The sequence below is a fragment of the Somniosus microcephalus genome, chromosome 12 (genome assembly GCF_052327205.1).
Source record: "Somniosus microcephalus isolate GS21.2 chromosome 12, FLI_Smic_1.0, whole genome shotgun sequence".
Classification (NCBI taxonomy): domain Eukaryota; kingdom Metazoa; phylum Chordata; class Chondrichthyes; order Squaliformes; family Somniosidae; genus Somniosus; species Somniosus microcephalus.
Window position 1 is genome coordinate 151,972,742 of NC_140998.1, and position 19,021 is coordinate 151,991,762.

Sequence of the window (19,021 nt, forward strand, 5' to 3'; positions counted from 1 at the left end):
TCTGTTGGTAGCTGCGTGGGAGCATTTAATACCTGCATTAAAATAGTGGACAGAAGAATGCTATACGAATATGTTAAGCATTGATCTGCTAGTATCACCAGTTACGCCTACGTGAGGGAATGTGTTGTCTATAGGGTTTTACCTGCTTGAGTCTACAATGCCCAGGCATTCCACACTACTGTTTATCTCCAAGGTAGCACCTCCAATGGCCCAGTGAAATCTGTTAATAAACATTCCCTTAATTTCTGCTGTTGAGGCACATTTCTCCTTTCCTGGAATGGACTGGCAGAATTAGCATCAATGCATTGTGTTCCTTTTGGATATCAGACCAGTACTGAACAATGGCCAGTGCTTGATGTCCATGCCACTCGACTAGAGCTTCATGATCTCTTGTACTTGGTAGAGATCACAATATACAGAACTCTTTGTAAGGAAGGACAGTACGGTTTTGAATATCTCTCCAAGGAGGAAGTGAGGGATGCCATGTGAAATAGGTTGGCTCCATGGATTGAAGGACACCAAAAAGTCTTTAAATAACAATATTCAAACTTGGGGAAAACGTTTGGATGAGTTTCTAACCTAAACTGATTGAGGGAACTGAATGAATCCGCATGCACACACTCCTTGTCCTGGGATACTCCAGCTTCTCTCTTGAGGAAGAAGACTGATGGAGCTAACCTGCGATTCTGGGGCACCCAGTACGGTCTGTCGTGAGGTTCCCCTTTTCAATTTGCACTTTTCTACTCTGCTGTGCTATGGGTATTTCATGAACGTTCAAAGCGATCAGAGAATAATTCTATTTCTATTTTGCTAAACTTTCATCATCTGTCTCTACGTGTCTGCTCTTGATTCTTTCATACTTTTTAAATTATTTGTTAATATTAAGTTGTACTTCAATACAATTTTCAAATAATGTATCGGGGACATACATAGACTGTTAATGAGCATCTCGCTATGCTTTTGTTTCTTTCAGATATCAACATATTGGAACTGTATATCAATCTGGAGCCATTAATGCAATAAGAGGAGAGGACATATCAAATGAGGACACTTAAGCTGGATAACGGTGTTGGTCGGGATCAGTCTGACGAGTCCTGTCTCCTGACAGATTGTGAAAGGTCAAAATAAAGAAAGTGTTGCATTTATATAGCGCCTTTCACAACCTCAAGACTTCCCAAAGCGCTTTACAGCCAACAAAGTACCTTTTGAAATGTAGTCACTGTTGTAATGTAGGAAACGCAGCAGCCAATATGTGCACAGCAAGCTCCCACAAACAGCAATGTTATAATGACCAGGTAATCCACCTGAGAGGGTATATGGGGCCTCAGTTTAATGTACCATCTGTAAGACGGCAGCTCTGACTGCACAGCACTCCCTCAGTACTGCACTGGAGTGTCAGCCTGGATTATTTGCTTCGGTCTCTGGAGTGGGACTTGAACCCACAACATTCTGACGCAGAGGCGAGAGTTATACCACAGCTGGCGGCCGAAAGTAGTGTGTTAGTAGACCTATAGTAGGGGTGAAACCACAACCAGGCCCGGAGAAGGTGTAAACAACAACTACTTGCATTTATACGTGCTTTTAACGTTAAAGATAAAAATGTCCCACGTGCTCCACAGAAGAATGGCACAGATGACAAGCCTTTGTGGGAGAATTAGGAAAAGTGACTGAAAGCTTGGCCAAAGAGATGAGTTTTGAGAAGCATTCTGAGCATGGAGGGAGAGAAATAGAGAAACTGGAGGGACTTAAGAGGTAGTCCCAGAGAGTCGGACTGAGAAGGTTGAAGACTGTGCCACCGATGATGGAGCAGAGGGAAGGGAGAATGCACAGGAGGCCGGAGTCAGGGGCCAGGAGGACATCGGAGAGGATGCAGGTCTAGAGGAGGGTGCAGAGATAGGGTGAAGAGATTTGTAAATGAGGACAAGGATTTACACTTTAATGTGTTGAGGGACAAGGCCACAATGTAGGTCAGCAAGGATGGCCAAGTGGGACTTGGTGCATGACAGGATGTGGATGGTGGAGTTTTTAATGAATTGGAGTTCAGGAGAGTGTTGGAGGAATCGAGACTAGATGTGGTTAAAGCTTGCATAAGGGATTCGGCAGTAATGGTGGTGAGATAGGGGTCGAAACAGGCACGGTTGACTCAACTTAGGTGGACCTAAGCCGTCCTGCTGATAGGATATGAAGTTTAAAGCTCACCTCTGGGTCGAGAGGGACATAAGGTTAAGTTAAGCCTGTTTGCATAACTGAGGGGGGTGCTGGCGTCCGTGGTAGGGGAGCAGAGTGTTTTGTAGAAGCCGAAAACAATGGTTTTGGGATTCCAAATGTTTAGTTAGAAATTCTGGATTATCCAGAACTTAATGTAAGCTGGGTCGTCTGACAGCACAGAGGCAATTATGGAGGCAAAGGAAGTGGTGGGGAGGTGGAACTGGCCACCATCAGCAAACATATGAAACCTGACACTGTCTACAGATGAAAGGAGATAATCGAGGATTATTGACAAGCAACCGTACTAGATATGAACCACACCCTGTCTAGGTATAAAGTGTGTTTAGTTTACTCTGTCCACTATTAGGGTGCCTCCACACTAGCAACTATATCTTTTCTAACCCCACCCCTCCCCTCTCTTTTTGGTTTATGGCCATTACATAAAGTTTAGCTTTTATATCAATGAAGTAGTTGCAGAGAAATCCTCTTCCACTGTTTTAAATGAATATAATCTGTGATCTATACAATTAAAGGTTGCACATCCGTTCCGAAGAGTGAGGTGAAGGAGGAAGGCAAGAGAGAGCGGGAGGTGAGTAAAAGCGAGAATGGAAGGAGGAGAGACAGAAGTGTAGGAGACGGAAGAGGCGAGAGTAGGTGGGTGATAGAGAAGACGATAGAAAGAAAAATAAATGAAGGTGTTGAAAGATATTTCTTTGATGTGTCAGTACCAGCATCCTTAGCAAGAGAAGAACGGGAGGCTGTGGGGGGTTTGGCCAAAATATTTTGAGAATTAACCAAACTAGACCTTATTTTTGTGATCTTTATTGTCAATGATGAACATGCTACTTGAGCAAGCTGCATGTGAAGGCAGGCTTAAAAATATACAAACAAAATGTTTTCCACCAGAATTTCAGGACTTTGGTCCAATAAAATTTGGAGTGACCATTGCCGTCCCTGGCATGATATGTGGTGTCTCACACATTAATTGTGTTCACTCCTCTCTGTCTCGCTCCCCAAATAAAAACCTCTTCACAGCCTCTTCAACTGTGCTTCCTCTGCAGCACATCTTGCCCATTGTCTAACTGAGCACTTGAAATGCCATAGCATACAAGGCTATGGACCAAATGCTGGAAAATGGGATTAGATTAGACCGGGCTTGATGGCCGGCGCGGACGCGATGGGCTGAAGGGCCTCTTTTTGTGCTGTATAACTCTATGACTTCTGCTTCTTGCCACCTCTTCAGACTGCTGCATTCTGGCTGATCACCCTTAATTGTGCTCCTGGTCGGCACTCCTCGGTGCTTCCCAAAATCTACCTTCTCCTCACATGCTCCTGTACCCTCTTAGTGCTTACAGTCTGCAACTCTTCCTCTGTGCTCCTAGAATCTCCCACTCACAATCTTGGACCCCCCTCAGTCCCCCCGTCTCCTCTTCATTGCTTCCACAGTCCAGTCGCCTTCCAATATAGCCACCCACAGTACTTTCTCACCTCACTCCTCCCACACCCAGCCGCATCCGCTCATTGCACATCTCAGCCCCCCATATGTCCGGCTCCATGCTCCAGTGCCCCCAACCCTCTCTCACCCAGACCTCCACTTTCCTCAGATTTCCAGATTCCCCTTTGACTGCTTTTCACCCCTTGTACTCCTAGGAACCAGCCCCTCTTCTCCAGTGTTCCCATGCCTTGCACCCCACCCTTCAATTACTCCCATATCTCAGCCCCTTTCCTCTTCCTCTCTCCCCCCATTGGTGCTCCCAGAACCCATCCACCCACAAAGTTCTCCTAGGCCTCAGACCACAATTAAGCCATCCATTAAGCACCTTCAGATCACATGACATTCATTCTCCCTCCCTTCAATTACTCCCAGGTTCAGCCCTCACCCCAATGGCTGCAGCCTCACCTACCCACCCTCTAACCTCAACCCTTTGCTTTTCCCTAGCTGTAGACCCCTTCAACAAGCACCTCCTGGCATTATCAGTGCTCCCAACCACTTTCTCTCTTAGCCATCCATGTTACAGCCCCTCTCTAACAGCCTATCGCACACTCTTCTCCAACATGGTATATATTATCTCGTTTTTCAGCCTTAAACGAACATATGCGGTAGATATTGAGTACATCAGTAAAGGAAGAAGTGTGACAGCCACAGAGATATTGGAGACCTATAAAAGTGGGGGAAAGAGAGATTTGAAGAAAGATTAAATTTTAACAACGACATAAGTGAGACAGAGTGATACCAATATCACTGTGAGAAGTGTGTGCCAGCGATAAAGAAAATGATAGTGACAAAAAGAATTTAGAGTGGGAAAGCAGAACAGTGACAGCTACTAGAAGAGAGCTATAATTTATACAGTTCTGATTATGCTGTTACTCTTTAGATGGCACCTTTTTTCTCAACATACAAACCACCACTTCCAACCTTGCAACCAAAATATTTTGCGCCAGCCCCTTCACCAGTCCTCTTTCCACTCCTGGCTCGGAGAAGATGTTCCTCTGCAATCATGCTGGATCCCTGACACAGCGCCCTCATCAATCTCAGCTCAGCTTGTTTAACTTATTCTCATGATGTGGGTGTCGCTGGCAAGCCTGGCATTTATTGCTCGTCTGTAATTGCCTTGAGAAGATGGTACTGGGCAGCCGCCTTGAACCGCTGCAAAGTGGTTTGATACAAGCGAATGTCTTTGTTAGGCCACTTCAGAGGGCAGTTAAGAGTCACATATGGGCCAGGACATCAGTGAACAAGTTGGGTTGTTATGACAATGCGACAGCGTCATGATTTTACTGATACCAACTTTTTATTAAACTAAATTCAAATTCAAATTTTCAAAACTTAAATGGTGAGATTTGAACTTTGTTCTCTGGATCATTATTCCAGTAACCTAACCACTGCCCTACTATACCTGTATTGTGACATTAGTGACATGCTGGTCTCACCAAATAGCTGTCTGCTCAGCAATTACACACTGTCGAACCACTTCTTTCCATTACCACTGAGAGAGCAACAATAACTTGCATTTAGACCGTGAGCTGGAACCTGGGGCTGGAGGAGGTTGCATTAGCAGGGTGGGGTGAGACCATGGAAAGATTTATAAACAAGGATTTTTGAATTCAGTGTACATACAAATTAGGAGCAGGAGTAGGCCACTCGGCCCTTCGAGCCTGCTCTGCCATTCAATAAGATTATGGCTGATCCGATTACTCCACATTCCCGGCTACCCCCGATAACTTTTCACCCCCTTGCTTACCAAGAATCTATCTACCTCTGCCTTAAAAATATTCAAAGACTCTGCTTCCACCGTCCTCTGAGGAAGAGAGTTCCAAAGACTCTCAACCCTCTGTGAGAAAAATTTCTCCTCATCTCTGTCTTAAATGGGCGACCCCTTATTTTTAAACAGTGACCCCTAGTTCTAGATTCTCCCACAAGAGGAAACATCCTCTCCACATCCACCCTGTCCAGACCCCTCAGGATCTCATATGTTTCAATCAAGTCACCTCTTAGTCTTCTAAACTCCAGTGGATACAAGCCTAGCCTGTCCAACCTTTCCTCATAAGACAACCCGCCCATTCCAGGTATCAGTCTAGTAAACCTTCTCTGAACTGCTTCCAACGCATTTACATCCTTCCTTAAATAAGGAGACCAATACTGTACACAGTACTCCAGATGTGGTCTCACCAATGCCCTGTATAACTGAAGCATAACCTCCCTACTTTTGTATTCAATTCCCCTCGCAATAAACAATAACATTCTATTAGCTTTCCTAATTACTTGCTGTACCTGCATACTAACCTTTTGTGATTCATGCACTAGGACACCCAGATCCCTCTGCATCTCAGAGCTCTGCAATCTCTCACCATTTAGATAATATGCTTCTTTGTTATTCTTCCTGTCAGAATGGACAACTTCACATTTTCCCACATTATACTCCATTTGCCAGATCTTTTCCCACTCACTTAACTTATCTATATCCCTTTGTAGCCTCCTTACGTCCTCTTCATAATTTACTTTACTACCTATCTTTGTGTCATCAGCAAATTTAGCAACCATACCTTCGGTCCCTTCATCCAAGTCATTTATATAAATTGTAAAAAGTTGAGGTCCCAGCACTGATCCCTGTGGCACACCACTCATTACATCTTGCCAATCAGAAAATGACTAATTTATGCCTACTGTTTCCTGTTAGCTAGCCAATCTTCTATCCATGCCAATATGTTACCCCCTACACCATGAGCTTTTACTTTCCGCAATAACCTTTGATGTGGCACTTTATCAAATGCCTTCTGGAAATCTAAGTACAGTACATTCACCGGTTCCCCTTTATCCACAGCACATGTTACTTCCTCAAAGAACTCCAATAAATTGGTTAAACATGATTTCCCTTGCACAAAACCATGTTGACTCTGCCTGATTACTTTGAACTTTTCTAAATGCCCTGCTATAACATCTTTAATAATAGCTTCTAACATCTTCCCTATGACAGATGTTAAGCTAACTGGCCTGTAGATTCCTGCTTTCTGTCTCCCTTTTTGAATAAAGGAGTTACATTCACTATTTTCCAATCTAATGGAACCTCCCCGAATCTAGGGAATTTTGGAAAATTAAAACCAACGCATCAACTATCTCACTAGCCACTTCTTTTAAGACTCTAGGATGAAGTCCATCAGGACCCGGGGACTTGTCAGCCCGCAGCTCCAACAATTTGCTCAGTACCACATCCCTGGTGATTATAATTTTTTTGAGTTCCTCCCTTCCATTTCCTGATTTACAGCTATTTCTGGGCTGTTACTTGTATCCTCTATAGTGAAGACCGATGCAAAATACCTGTTCAATTCAACTGCCATCTCCTTATTTTCCGTTATTAATTCCCCAGACTCACCTTTTTATAGGACCAACGCTCACTTTGTTAACTCTTTTCTTTTTTAAATATCTATGGAAACTTATCGGTTTTTATATTTCTAGCTAGCTTTCTCTCGTACTCTAATTTTTCTCTCCTTATTAATCTTTTAGTCATTCTTTGCTGTTTTTTATATTCTGTCCAATCTTCATACTTGCCTCCCATCTTTGCACAATTATATGCTTTTTCTTTAAGTTTAATACTATCTTTAACTTTTTTAGTTAACCACGGATGGTGGGTCCTCCCCTTGGAATTTTTCTTGTTGGAATGTATATATTCTGTGTATTTTGAAATATCCCCTTAAATGTCTGCCACTGCAACTCTATTGACCTATCCCTTAACCTAATTTGCCAGTTTACTTTAGCTAGCTCTGCTTTTATGCCCTCATAATTGCCCTTACTTAAGTTTAAAATACTAGTCTTGGCCCCACTCTTCTCTCAAACTGAATGTAAAATTCAGTCATATTATGATCGCTGCTACCTAGGGGCGCCTTCACAAGAGGTCATTAATTAATCCTATCTCGTTGCACAATACCAGGTCTTGTATAGCCTGCTCTCTGGTTGGCTCCAGAACGTGCTGTTGTAAGAAACTATCCCGAAAACATTCCATGAACTCCTCATCTATGCTACCTTTGCCCATCTGATTTTTCCAGTCTATATGCAGATTAAAATCCCCCATGATTATTGCCGTACCCTTCTGACAAGCTCCCATTATTTCTTCCTTTATACTCCATCCTACCATGTGGTTACTGTTAGGGGGCCTGTACACCACTCCCACAAGTGACTTCTCATCTCTGCCCAAACCGCTTCTACATCCTGGTTTCCTGAACTTAGGTCATCCCTCTCTATTGTGCTAATACCATCATTAATTAACAGAGCCACCCCTCCACCTTTTCCCACCTTCCTGTCCTTCCTAAATGTCATGTACCCTTCAATATTCAGGTCCCAATCTGTGTCATCCTGCAGCCATGTTTCTGTAATGGCTATTAGATCATATTTATTTATTTCTATTTGCGCTATCAGTTCATCTGTTTTGTTTCGAATGCTATGTGCATTCAGATGCAGAGCCTTTAGTTTTGTCCTTTTTATTATTTTTGTAACCTCTAGCTTTATCTGTTGATTTACTCTTAGATTTGTACTCTTTATCCCTTCCTGTCACGGTCTGTTTATCATTTCCCATATTAATACCTTTCTCTATTGCCTTGTCTCTAATCTTTGAATTACCACATCTTCCCAAATTTGATCCATGCCCCCAATATTTAGTTTAAAGCCCTCTCTACCGCCCTAGTTATACGACTCGCCAGAACACTGGTCCCAGCATGGTTCAGGTGAAGACCGTCCCAACGATACAGATCCCACTTTCCCCAGTACTGCTGCCAGTGCCCCAGGAATTGAAACCCATTTCTCCCACACCAGTCTTTGAGCCACGCATTCATCTCTAATTTTATTTACCTTATGCCAATTTGCTCGTGGCTCAGGTAATAATGCAGACATTATTACCCTTGAGGTTCTGCTTTTTAATTTAGCCCCTAGCTGCTCATACTCCCTCAGCAGAACCTCTTTCCTAGTTCTACCTATGTCGTTGGTACCTACTTGGACCATGACCAATGGCTCCTCCCCCTCCCACTGCAAGTTCCTCTCCAGCCCAGAGCCGATGTCCCGAACCCTGGCACCAGGCAGGCAACACAGCCGTCTGGACTCTCGCTCTTGGCCGCAGAGAACTGTATCTATCCCCCTGACTATGCTGTCCCCAATTACCACTACATTCCTATTGACTCCCCCCACTTGAATGGCTTCCTGTACCTCGGTGCCATGGTCAGTTTGCTCATCCACCCTGCAGCCACCTCTTTCATCCATACAGGCCGCAAGAACCTCAAACCTGTTGGACAATTGCAAAGGCTGAGGCTCCTCCACCTCCTGGGTCCCCATACCTGCCTCACTTGCAGTCGCATCCTCCTGTCCCTGACCACTGACCAAATCAGAAGACCCTACCCTAAGGGGTGTGACTGCCTCCTGGAATAAAGTGTCCAGGTAACTTTCCCCCTCCCTGATGCATCGCAGTGCCCGCAGCTGCGCCTACAGCTCGTCAACTCTGAGCCGAAGCTCCTCAAGCCGCAGACGTGTTCGTCCTGGATCACACTGGCGTCCAGGAGCTCCCACATCCTGCAGTCGCAACACATCACCTGCCCTGCCATCTTTATTGAGTCTTAATTAATTTATTTTTATTAATTAATAATTAACAAACCCTACTAATAAGATTTATTACTGCTAGTAAACTAGTACTAATGAAACCTTACAATTACTAATGCATTTCCTGGGCTTTAAAAGATAAGGGAAGTGAGCAAAATACTCACCAACCAATCACTTACCCTTTTCCCTGTGACTTTACCTTTTATTTTTCTCCAGATACGGTTGGGGGGTGTCACAGAACCGAACTCCCGCTGGTTCTCTGTCCCCTCTTGTGCAGCTTTTTAGCTCCTGTTCTCCTGGAAGCTGGCAAAGATAGAAAAAGAAAGGAACACCTCCCTCCCCGAACTCCCTCGCTCACCAAACTCGCAGCTGAACACTCTGTTCCAATCTGCACTCCGTGACAAACTGCACTCTAGCTTCCCTTATTTATACTGCTGAGATTTAAGTAAGTGAGCTCTCTGGCAGTTGGGTGCAAGGACCTAATCATAGAATCAGACAACACAGAAGCTGGCCATTCGGCCCACCTGCCTGTGCCGGCTCTTTGAAAGAGCTATCCAATTAGTCCCACTCCCCCTGCTATTTCCCCATAGCCCTGCAGATTTTTCCCTTTTAAGTATAATTCCAATTCCCTTTGGGAAAATTACTATTGAAACTGCTTCTACCACCTTTTCAGGCAGTGCATCCTAGATCAGTTTAAGTTAGCTTTACTTTAAACCAATAATATACAAAGGTCAATAGTGTGTCGACACTTTAATGCAATAGAAATTTGAAACTTTAGTATTCATTGATCACTGTAATAGAAATGGTTAGTTGTGTACTGCAGAGGAGATGGTAAAAGTGATTAGTTGAAGATTACCACAGTATAATATGTACAGACATCAATCACATGCAGAAAAATCTTCTGCAGCAATTCCCATCAGACGTGGTGTAATTGTGCATAGTCTTCATTGATGACAGCTAATATAGCACAAATCAGAATGGAATTACTGAGTTCAACAGAATGCTAGGACTGAGGGGTAATAATGATATTAAAATATGTTTTTATATCTGCACAAAAAGCCCTTGCCTATAAAACAACTGATATTGATGATCTTGTGACATGTATCATGTTCAGTGGCTTGCAGCATCATGTGAAACCTCCTGATTTTTTGTATATTGGATAGCATAAGTCTAGCCAATAAGTGCAAATGACTTTTTTTATGGTTAGCTGGGTACCTGACATCTACAGAAACCTATCAAGTCTCCAAACTAAGTTACTGAGAAATCAACACATGCTGAACTTCTGTTTCCCTTGATGCAGAGTGCACACACTCTCTTCAGAGGGACAGGCCACGCTTGCCAAAGTTCAGAGAGCTTAAGTGCAGTTTGGAAGAACCAAGTCTTAGTGACAGCCCCGCTCCCACCACCCCAAATGTGTGCAGGACTTTAACCAGCTAAAACTGCAGTTTTTCAGCTTCACACTGCTAGTCTAGCTACCTTTTAAGAATATTGGCTTCTGGGTTTATCTAGAGCCAAGCAGGCAGAATCCTGGTCCCCAGTGAGTGGCCCCCTCCAGGTTCCATTAGTGAATAAGGCTGGCTTGTCACCATCATTATCAGTATCCTATCCCAGAGTATTGTGAACCTGCATGATTCAGGTATCTGATTACCGAATCTGCTACAGAAAGTTGACCTGGATCTGAACCTACATCATCACAATCACCCCTGTAAGCAAATTAAGCATCTTAGGAGTTGAGTTGCTTGATGGTGTAACCCAGGGATGCAGTAATAATATCTCCTACTGATTTGAACTAGACATTCATTTCTTTCACATGTACTTCTCCAAAGGTGGACCCAACAAACATTCAGTGAGAGGAGGTTTGACCCGAACCATGAAGCTGCTTTATTTCACAGCGAGTGAATGTACAGAGCAATAGTTATGATCAAATTCACTTAGTTCAACTGCTACCACTTGTCTTTGTGTAATGATATAAATGCATAAATATGCTATGCTTCCCCATATCAGTGGGTCACCTTTAACTTAAGTAAACTTAATTTCTAACTACTCCTGCATTGAGTTCTTCTCTGAGTCTTTTGCTAGGCCTCACTGCTTCACAACTTTCTCTTTAAAAACCTGACTAAAATTTCTGGAAATTAAAAGCTGATATCAGGAAAAGTGACCACGAAGCTGTTGGATTATTGTAAAAATCCAACTAATGTCCTTTAGGGAAGGAAACCTGCCATCCTTACCCAGTCTGGCCTATCTGTGACTCCAGTCCCACACCAGTGTGGTTGACTTTTAACTGCCCTCTGAAGTGGCCGAGTAAGGCACTCAGTTGTATAAAATCACTACCAGTGGTTGTGGAAGAAGGCCCACCACCTTCTCAGGGCAGCTAGGGATGGGCATAAATGCCGGTCTTGCCAGCACTGCCTACATTCAAAGAAAGAATTTTAAAATACCTAAATTATACTTCGAAAATTAGTGTGTTGGTGGACTCTGCCAGTAGAAGAGAGAGGGTAAACTACCCAGGAAAACATAACCGTTCTCATAACCTTAAGCTTTCCCCAAACTTCAATGGTGCCTTTCTAATTGCATCATCCTTTTTCAACATCATTGCACCTCACTGTTCACATCGCAGCATCTTAACACTGCCAGTATCCTGTTTGGATTGACCTGGTCTGCCAAGCCCCCAAGCTGATGCATCGAAATGTGAGCAAGCTTGTTTGTTTTCTCTCCATGCTCCCAACCCCGCCCTGCCCCCATTTAGAATAAGACAGACGAGAGATTTATTCTGTGGCTTTGTGCATCTGTTGTTCTACTTACTGATTCTGATCATTAATTAGCAACCATCAGTAATAATTTGAGCAATTGCTTAGATTGCCTTTTCAAAACATAATAGAACATGAAAATATTTAAGGCCCCAATATTTGCGGGGAGGGTGTGGGAGTGCGCGGTAGCATGGGGAAAACCTGGCAAGGCTGAGGAGGTGGAGGTCCTGCTGAATTTAACGGATATTTTTTTCTTCCGTTTTCCACCCGGCAACCGGACAAATTGACCGTTTGCCAGACCACCGAACGTGAAAACCAGCGGCAGGAGGCTGTAGCTGGGGAACCCTGGGGACGATCCCTGGCGATTGGGAAGGAGGAAAAGAGAGATTGGGGCTTGGTGGTCGCGGAGGGAGGGAGCACTGTGGGAGCCTGATTTAAATATGTTAATGAAGTATCCTGCCAGCGGGAAACTTGCACACCATGCTACCCACCGCCATAAAAATGGCAGCAGGCGCATACGTGGCAGGTTGGGGACACACTCCCCATTTTAAAACTTCACCCACCCCACCCGAACACCTCCTGCCTGTCGTGAGGGGTTAGGGGTTAATATCGAGGCCTTAAACTCTGGCGACTATTTTTCCTTCACATAAGAACTAGGAGCAGGAGTAGGCCAATCGGTCCCTCGAACCTGCTCCGCCATTCAATAAGATCATGGCTGATCTGACCCTAACCTCAAATCTACTTTCACTCTCCATCCCACCCGAACCCATATAATCTCCCGGGAGAGGCGAAAAACCAGATAAAAAACCCAATGGCCAATTTGGGAGAAAAAATCTGGGAAATTCCTCTCCGACCCATCTAGGCGATCGAAACTCGTCCAGGAGATCACTCTGTCCCTGTTTTTCCTGCAGTACTTACTGTGGTGTATGTGCCTTTAAGAGCAATTATGGTGTATGTGCCTTTAAGAGCCCCAGGTGTGCGTAATGCCGGTAATTGCCACTTGGGCTATATAAGCCTGTGTATTGTGTATATCCTTTAGAAACCCCCCCCCCCAGACTTGCTTAGTAAATACCTATGAACCAACTCCTGTCTTCAGTGTCTTTATCTACACACGGACACTACAGTGGCGACGAAGTGGAAACGGACTTACCTGCAATTCGGCAGCACCTCAAGGACATCGATTCCTCCAGCGTCCAGAAGACTCAAGGAAGTAAGAGAAACTGTGGTTTCACCAGCTGGCCAAGCTGGTGACAGGTACTGCGCTAATCCTTCCTGGGCGTCAGGCTGGAGCTCCAGCAGCGGGCTCTACAGCTGAGACAGGCAGCGAAATCGGAGGCAAGCAATAACGGACTGGGAGGGTGCACTCGAGAGACGGCCGGCGCGGCAAGCAGGTCAGCGTTTAGACCTCCGTCGGGAACGAGTCTCCAACAGTGAATAAACGGAAACCACAGTAAAACAGCGTTGTTATCGGTAGCAGCGGCGGGAAAGCGCGGAAAGCGCCATATCGTTGCTACAGAGAGAAAAAAAAAAGCGCGGGAAGCGCCATATCTTTTCTGAAATGCCTAAATCTGGTAATATTGAGGCTTTTGAGGGCGAAATAGAAGATTGGACCACATACGTGGAAAGAGTAGAGGTTTATTGCACTGCAAATGGAATAACAGATGAAAAAAAAGCTTCAGTACTTCTGAACTTAATGGGCGCGAAGACATACGGGCTGTTACGAAATTTAATCACTCCAGCCAAACCAAAGGACAAGACTTTTAAAGAAATTGTTGATACCCTGCAGGAGCATTTAAACCCAACACCGCTGCTGATAGCGGAACGATTCAAGTTCTTCAAGAGAAATCAACACAAGAATGAAAGTAATGCTGATTACCTAACCGAATTAAGAAAGCTATCAAAGTACTGCCAATTCGGAGCAGGACTATCGGATTATCTTCGAGACAAATTTGTTTGCGGTCTCTTAAGTGAAGGAACACAAAAAAAACTGCTTTCTGAAAAAGATTTAACATTGGACAAAGCTTTCAGTATGGCTGTATCATACGAAGCAGCAGCAAAAGGAGCTGCAGAGATACAACAAGAGACACAGGACTTCGGCACCCATAAAATGACACAGGAGTTCGGAAGATGTTATCGCTGCGGCAGATCCACCCATAACCAGAGGGACTGCTGGTTCAAGGGCAAAGCATGCAGGCAATGTGGTAAGATTGGACACATTGCACGGGTATGCCAATCTGGACAAAATAAATCCACTGACAGAAAACAAAAAATCAATAAAGAAAAGTACAGGAAGGTACAAATGATGACGGACAATAGCTCCGAAGACCAGAATAGCGATAGCGACTCCGGAAACAAGAGACTAAGCTGTCTCAAATTACATAATGTACTTGCCAAAGAGGATTACCAAACCATTTGGGTTACCCTCACAATAGCAGGGTCCCCAGTTAAAATGGAGCTAGATACAGGATCAGCTCTAACCGTAATAAATCGACGAGATTACGAGAGGCTATTTTCGCATATACCTCTAAAAGACACATCCATTATCTTAAAAACATATACGGGGCAGAAAGTCTACCCCAAAGGAAAAATAAGGGTGCCTGTGGTATACAATGGCAAAGAAATACAAAAGTTGTATTTATACATTCTACAAGATGGTGGTCCACCGTTGTTGGGACGTGAATGGATAAGGAAGATACGTTTAGACTGGCACTCCATTCAGGCACTGACGGTGACCAGTAAGGAAAAAAACAATGATGACATCATACCTGAACGATTAAAAGACATCTTGGCCAACGCCAAAGAAGTGTTTCAAGAGAAACTAGGAACCTTGAAAGGCATCACCGCCTCAATAAAAGTGGAAAATACAGCAATTCCAAAAATTTTTAAGGCAAGACCGGTGCCATGCGCAATACGTCCGGCAGTCGAGGCAGAGCTGAAGAATTTGGAAAAGGCAGGCGTATTATCCAAAATAGATTGGAGCGAATGGGCAACACCCATCGTTCCAGTCATGAAAAAAACATTGAAAAATAACTCTGATGAACAGAAAAAAATTCGCATCTGTGGGGACTTCAAGGTGACTGTAAACCCGGTCCTTCACACGGTACAGTATCCTCTTCCGAGGATAGAAGATATTTTCGCCTCACTATCCGGAGGGAAACGTTTCACAAAAATTGACTTGGCACAGGCATATCTACAGATGGAGGTTGAGGAGACCTCTAAAAAGTATCTCACAATAAACACACACAAAGGCCTGTACCAGTACAATCGACTGGTTTTTGGAATAGCATCAGCTCCAGCTATCTGACAAAGAGCTATGGAGCAAGTCCTGCAAGGGATTCCGGGGACTCAATGCTACCTAGACGACATCCTTATAACAGGAGAAAACGACAACGAGCACCTTGCCAATTTGGAGCAGGTGCTCACTAGGCTGAAAGAACGGGGCCTACGAGCAAATCGCCCCAAGTGCGAATTTTTCCAAAATCAGATATCATATTGTGGCCACATAATTAATAAGGAAGGGTTGCATAAGTCACCTGAAAAAATTGAAGCAGTTATAAAAGCCCCAGCACCTGAAAATGTTTCATAATTAAGGTCATTCCTGGGATTAATAAATTACTATCATAAATTTTTACCGAACTTAGCAACTATTCTACACCCTCTTAATGATCTTCTACAGACAGGAGTGATTTGGAAATGGAACGAAGACTGTAAACGTGCCTTCCATAAATGTAAAGACTTAATCACATCCGAGAAAATTTTGGCTCATTACAACCCATCACTACCAATCAGACTGGCGTGCGATGCATCCCCTTACGGCATAGGAGCGGTATTGTCCCATAGATTCCCTGATGGCTCGGAACGGCCGATAGCTTTTGCGTCACGCTCATTGAACTCAGCTGAGCGTAACTATGCCCAGATAGACAGGGAAGCACTCAGCCTGGTATGGGGAGTGAAGAAATTCAACCATTACCTACACGGACAAAAATTTACCTTGCTGACTGACCATCAACCCCTCATCTCCATATTCAACCCTAAAAAAGGTGTCCCCATTATGACGGCACAAAGACTACAGAGGTGGTCCCTTTTTCTAGGGGCACACCAATACAACATTGAATACAAAGGGTCAAAACAGCATGGGAATGCTGACAGTTTATCACGCCTACCGTTGCCAACGATAGAAGAGGCACCTACAGTAGACCCAGTAGAGATATTCCACTCTACCATAGTGGAATGTCTACCAGTGACAAATTCTGCCATTGAAAGGGAGACAAGAAATGACCCTACTCTCTCGGGTCTACGATTTAACAGTGAAGGGATGGCCAGCACATGGCGAACCACTGTTGCCAGCATTCTCGCAAAGAAGAGAACAGCTGTCAGTGTGCCGAGGAACCTTGATGTGTGGATCCAGAGTGGTGATTCCACCCAAACTCCAGGATAAAGTGCTAAAGGAGCTTCACGAGGGGCATCTGGGTGGAGTGAAAATGAAGAACCTAGCTAGGGCGTTTGTATGGTGGCCAGGTATCGATGGAGACATCGAAGACATGACCAAGAGCTGCCTAGGATGCCAGAAGGTCCAAAATGCTCCGCCACAGGCCCCTCTACATCCATGGGAGTGGCCCTCATCTCCCTGGCAAAGGGTGCACATCGACTTTGCTGGTCCATTTATGGACTCAATGTTCTTAATCGCAGTTGATGCACACTCCAAGTGGCCGGAGGTAATAAAGATGTCCTCCACCACCACGGAAAAAACCATCACAGTATTAAGGACCATATTTGCCAGGAATGGGCTGCCGGAGCAGATATGTTCTGATAATGGACCGCAATTTGTGTCCGAAGAATTCAGAAAGTTCTTAAAGAACAATGGGGTAAAGCACTACACGTCCGCCCCATACCATCCCGCCACCAATGGATTGGCTGAAAGGTTTGTCCAGACCTTCAAGAAGGCCATCAAGGCCATGGGTAATGAAGACATAAAACTTCAGCACAAGGTGGATAACTTCTTATTTGCATATAGGAATGCAACGCATATGGTTACTAACCAAACTCCCGCCATGATGTTCTACAATAGAAACCTAAGATGCCGGCTGGATTTGGTCAAGCCCAACATCCGAAGGGACGTGGAGAACCGGCAGTTTCAGGGCATGAATGAAAGGCCAACTAGGGCCTTCCAGATAGGCCAACCGGTTTTGGCCCGGGACTGCCGTACCGAGAAATGGCAGCCTGGAACTATCTGCACACGATTAGGACCACTGATGTATACCGTGGACATCGGAGACAGCATAATAAGGCGCCATGCTGACCAAATCATCAAGTCATCCGAAAAGGGACAACCTACACCACCACTCTATACATCTAACGATGAAGTAGAGATACCCATATCTACCTCCGATCCGGTGATACTAGAGCCCGATGAACCCGACACTGGCCTTCAAGCCGAATCAGCCTTGCCAGAAGAACCTACTACACCACCAGAAACTACTACACCCCCGAGGCGTTATCCGGACTGAGTCAGGAAGCCTCCTGAGAGACTAACTTATAATTAATTAATACAGCAATGTAGATTATTTTGCATATAACATGTAATTAATAATTACTTAAAATATGATGTACTAGTTAGCTAGAAGGGGAGGAATTGTGGTGTATGTGCCTTTAAGAGCCCCAGGTGTGCGTAATGCCGGTAATTGCCACTTGGGCTATATAAGCCTGTGTATTGTGTATATCCTTTAGAAACCCCCCCCCCCCCCCCCCCCAGACTTGCTTAGTAAATACCTATGAACCAACTCCTGTCTTCAGTGTCTTTATCTACACACGGACACTACACTTACCTACTGTAAGAGGTGATCTCCACCCCAGCCAGGAACAGGCCCAATTTACTCTTGAAGGACTCCTAGCTGGCAGCCTGTTCCCGAGGTCTCCACTAATCCCTGTGAATAGAACCATCTCCTGAAATCTAACACCGAATTAGAACACAAGAAGTAGGAGCAGGACCAGGCTACACAGCCCCTGGGCCCGCTCCGCCACCCACAGGGCCATGACTGATCCGAACCTAGACTCATGTCCGATTTCCTGCCCGCTCCCCGTAACCCCTAATTCCCTTTACTTCTAGGAAACTGTCTATTTCTGTTTTAAATTTATTTAATGATGTAGCTGCCACGGCTCTCTGGGGCAGCAAATTCCACAGATCTACCACCCTCTGAGTGAAGAAGTTTCTCCTCATCTCAGTTTTGAAAGAGCAGCCCCTTATTCTAAGATTATGCCCCCTAGTTCTAGTTTCACCCATCATTGGGAACATCCTCACCGCATCCACCCGATCAAGCCCCTTCACAATCTTATATGTTTCAATAAGATCGCCTCTCATTCTTCTGAACTCCAATGAGTAGAGTCCCAATCTACTCAACCTCTCATATGTCAACCCCCTCATCCCCGGGATTAACCGAGTGAACCTTCTTTGTACTGCCTCGAGAGCAAGTATGTCTTTTCTTAAGTATGGACACCAAAACTGTATGCAGTATTCCAGGTGCAGTCTCACCAATACCTTGTACAACTGCAGCAATACCTCCCTGTTTTTATATTCCATCCCCCTAGCAATAAAAGCCAACATTCCATTGGCCTTCTTGATCACCTGCTGCACCTGCATACTAACTTTTTGTGTTTCGTGCACCAGGACCCCCAGATCCCTTTGTACTACAGTACTTTCCAGTTTCTTGCCATTAAGATAATAACTTGCTCTATGATTTTTCCTGCCAAAATGCATAACCTCTCACTTTCCAGTATTGTATTCCATCTGCCAAATCTCTGCCCACTTAGCTGACTTTGTCCTATTAAATTATTTTTATCCAAATGTCCCGTTACTGTCTCCTTAATAATGGACTCTAAAATTTTACCAACCACAGATGTTAGGCTAACTGGTCTATAGTTTCCAGCCTTCTGTCTACTACCCTTTTTAAATAAGGGTGTTACATTAGCAGTTTTCCAATCTGCCGGGACC

General features: G+C 44.5%; 1 long non-coding RNA gene across 1 annotated transcript in view; it reads left to right on the forward strand.

The window, feature by feature from the left end:
• Nucleotides 1–14,252, forward strand: part of LOC147109601 (uncharacterized) — a 25,846-nt gene extending 11,594 nt beyond the window's left edge. The window contains exon 3 of the long non-coding RNA XR_015080315.1: nt 974–14,252. This is a non-coding gene — a long non-coding RNA (uncharacterized LOC147109601). The remainder of the gene's footprint in view (nt 1–973) is intronic.
• Nucleotides 14,253–19,021: the final 4,769 nt, after the last annotated feature.